The sequence below is a fragment of the Macaca nemestrina genome, chromosome 3 (assembly GCF_043159975.1).
Source record: "Macaca nemestrina isolate mMacNem1 chromosome 3, mMacNem.hap1, whole genome shotgun sequence".
Lineage (NCBI taxonomy): Eukaryota > Metazoa > Chordata > Mammalia > Primates > Cercopithecidae > Macaca > Macaca nemestrina.
In genome coordinates, this window is record NC_092127.1 from 77,806,776 (window position 1) to 77,810,514 (window position 3,739).

General features: G+C 34.6%; 1 non-coding gene across 1 annotated transcript; it reads right to left on the reverse strand.

Moving 5' to 3' along the window:
- Positions 1-1,260: 1,260 nt before the first annotated feature.
- On the reverse strand, positions 1,261-1,367 carry LOC112427487 (U6 spliceosomal RNA). The gene has a single exon (XR_003019080.1). It is a non-coding gene; the product is annotated as a U6 spliceosomal RNA (small nuclear RNA).
- Positions 1,368-3,739: the final 2,372 nt, after the last annotated feature.

A 3,739-nucleotide genomic window follows, 5' to 3' on the forward strand; every position in this document is an offset into this window, starting at 1 on the left:
CTTGAATTCCTGACCTCAGGTGATTCACCCACCTCTGCCTCCCAAAGTGCACCTTGCCTGGCCTGTTTTGTATAAATTTAAGGGATACAAGTGCAATTTTGTTACATGGCTATATTGTGTAGTTGTGAAGTGTGGGTGTTTAGTGTATCCATTATCCAGATAATGTACATTGTACCCATTAGGTAATTCCCATCATCCACCCCCCTTCCCACCCCGGCTTATCTGAGTCTCCAAGTCCATACATTATGTCCACATGTATACATTATTTAGTTTGCACTTATAAGTGAGAACATACAGTATTTTTTTTTCTTTCTCCTTCTGAGATGTTTCACTTGGATAATGGCTTCCAGTTCCATCCATGTTGCTTCAAATACATGCTTTAATTATTTTTAATGGTCGAATATTATTCTATTGCGTATATATACATTGTTTTTATCCAGTCCTCCTCTGATGGTCACTTAGGTTGAATCCTAATCTCTGCTGTTATGAATAGTGCTGCAATAAACATATGAGTGCAGTAATCTTATTGATAGATATAATTATCCCTTTTCCTTTGGTTAGATACCCAACAGTGTGATTGCTAGATCAAATGGCAGCTCCATTTTTAGTTCTTTGATAAATCCCCATACTGTTTTAAATAGATGGTATGCCAATTTATATTCTCACCAACAGTGCACAAGCCTTCCCTTTTCTCTGCCTCCTCAACCACATTTGTTACTTTTTGTCTTTTCAAATAATAGCCATTCTAACTGGTGTAAGATGACATCCCACTGTGGCATTAATTTAAATTTCTCTGATGATTAACAATGTTCAGCATTTTTGTATGCTTGTTGGCTGCTAGTATGAGGCATATCTATTGAAAATAAAAATTTGAAAATTTTCTATTTTTCAATAGATTTTTATACAAATAACCAACAAATGTATGAAACTTATGCTGCTTTTGAAATATATTAGCATCTTCTGGCCACCCTTTAATGGGGTTATCTGTTTGTTGTTGAGTTGTTTGAGTTCCTTGTAAATTCTGGATACTAGTTCCCTGTCAGATGCATAGTTTACAAACATCCTCTCCCTTTCTGTAGGCTGTCTGTTCACTCTGTTGATTGGTTCTTTTGCTGTGCAGAAGCTTCTTAGTTTAATCAAGTACCATCTGACTATCTTGGTTTTTGTTGTTTTGCTTTTGAGATCCTGGTCATGAATTTTCTACCCAGACCAATGTCTAGAAGAGTCTTTCGTAAGCTTGCCTCTAGTATCTTTATAGCTAAAAATATGAAATACTTCATGAATTTGCATGACACCACTTAGCAGGGGCTATGCTAATTTTTTCTGTATCATTCCAGTTTCAGTATGTGTGCTGCTGAATCCAACACAAAATCTGTTGTTTAATGTAGCTACTTTCATCAATAATCTTAGCTGGATCTTCTGGATAATGTGCTACATCATCTACATCAGCTCTTGCTGCTTCATCTTTCAGTTTTATGTTGTGAAGATGGCTTCTTTCCTTAAATCCCAAGAATCAACCTCTGCTAGTTTCCAACTTTTCTTCTGTAGCTTCCTCACCCCTCTCAGCCTTCATAGAATTGAAGAAAGTTAGGGTCTCACTCTGGATTCAACTTTAACTTAAGGGAATGTTGTGGCTAGTTTGATCTACCCACAGTAAGCAAACTTTCTTAATATCAGCAATAAGGCTGTTTCACTTCATCATTCCTGTGTTCACTGAAGTAGCACTTTTAATTTCCTTTAAGAACGTTTCCTTTGTACTCACAACTTGGCTAACTTGTACTCACAAGTCTAGTATAAGGGGCTTAGCTTTCAGCCTGTCTCAGCTTTTGGCATGCCTTCCTCACTAAACTTATTTTATTTCTAGCTTTTGATTTAAATTGAGAGATGTGCAACTTTTCCTTTCACTTGAGTACTTAGAGGCCATTGTAAGGTCATTTTTTTTTATTTCCAACTTTTATTTTAGGCTCAGTGGGTACATGTGCAGGTTTGTTACATGGGTAAATCGCATGTTGTGGGAGTTTGGTGTACAGATTATTTCATCACCCAGGTAGTAAGCATAGTACTCGGTAGGTAGTTTTTCAATCCTCATCCTCTTCCCAACCTCCATCCTTAAGTAGGCTCTGGGGTCTATTGTTCCTTTCTTCGTGTCATGTGCACTCAATTTGTAGCTCCCATTTATAAGTGAGAATAGGTGGTTTTCTGCCGCTGTATTAGTTTGCTTCGGAAAATGCCCCCCATTTCCATCCATGTTGCAGCAACTTGTAGGGTTATGAATTGATCTAATTTCACAATTGTTGTGTCTCAGGGAATAAGCAGGGCTGAGGAGATGAAGAGGGATGATAGACTGGCCAGGCAGTGGAGTAGTCAAAACACACACAACATTTATTGATTAAGTTTTCTGTCTTATGTAGGTGTAGTTTGTGGTGCACCAAAACAATTACAATAGTGACATTGAAGATCACTGATTACAGATCATCATAACAGATATAAAGATAAAGAGACTGTTTGAAATATTGTGAGAATTAACAAAATATGTCACAGAGACAGGAAATGAGCACATAATGTTGGAAAAATGGTGCCGATAGTCTTGCTCCACACAGGGTCACCACAAATCTTCAATTTGTAAAAAACAAACACAAAACAAAAAAGACTCATAATATCTACAAAGCGTAATGAAGCAAAGCACCATAAAATGAGATATACCTATATAAAATGGTATAGTATTTGCATATAACTTATGCACATCTTCTTGTATAATTTAAGTCATCTCCAGATTACTTATAATACTTAATATAAAGTAAATGCCATATAAATCGTTAATATACCATACTGTATTGTTTTTATTGCTTTATTGTTATTTTTATTGTTAGTTTTGTCAAATATTTTTGATCTGTGGTTAGTTGAATCTGCAGATGCAGAAGCAGTAGATATGGAGAGCAGCCTGTATCAATGCTATGAGATAAGGGTCTAATTTCATTCTATATGAGGATATCCAGTTTTCCCAGAAGCATTCATTGAAGAGACTGTCCTTTTCTCATTGTGTGTTCTTGGTACCTTTTCCAAAAGTAAAAGGATTGTAAATACATGGGGTTATTTCTGGGCTTTCTACTCTCTTACAATGGTTGATGTGTCTTTTTCTACCAGTATCATGCTGTTTTGATTACAATTAGCTTTATAATATACTTTGAAATCAGAAAGTGGGATGCCTCTAGCTTTGTTCTTTTCTCTTAAGACTTCTTTTGCTATTTGGGGTATTTTTTGGTTCCATATAAATTTTAGTATTTTAATCCTCTTTTTTGGTTCCATGCAAATTTGAGGATTTCTTTTCTATTTCTGTGGAAAATAACGTGAAGTTTTGATAGAAATTGAATTAAATATATATATCACTTTGGGTAGTATGGCCATTTTAACTATATTAATTCTTCCAATCCAGGAACATGGAAGAGTTTTTCATTTATTGGTGTCCTCTTCAATTTTTCATCAATGATTTACAGTTTTCAGTGCACAGATCTCCCACTTCTTTGGTTAAATTTACTTCCTAAAATTTTATTTATTTAATATATTTCTTTATTTTGATGCAATTGTAAATGGGATTTTTTTCTTAATTTCTTTTTTTGGATAGTTTGTTTTTAGTATATAAGAATGCTACTGATTTTTTGTGTGCTTATTTTGTAGCATGAAACTTTACTGAATTTGCCAGTTTTAACTTTTTTATAAAATAATAACAGTTTTTAATATA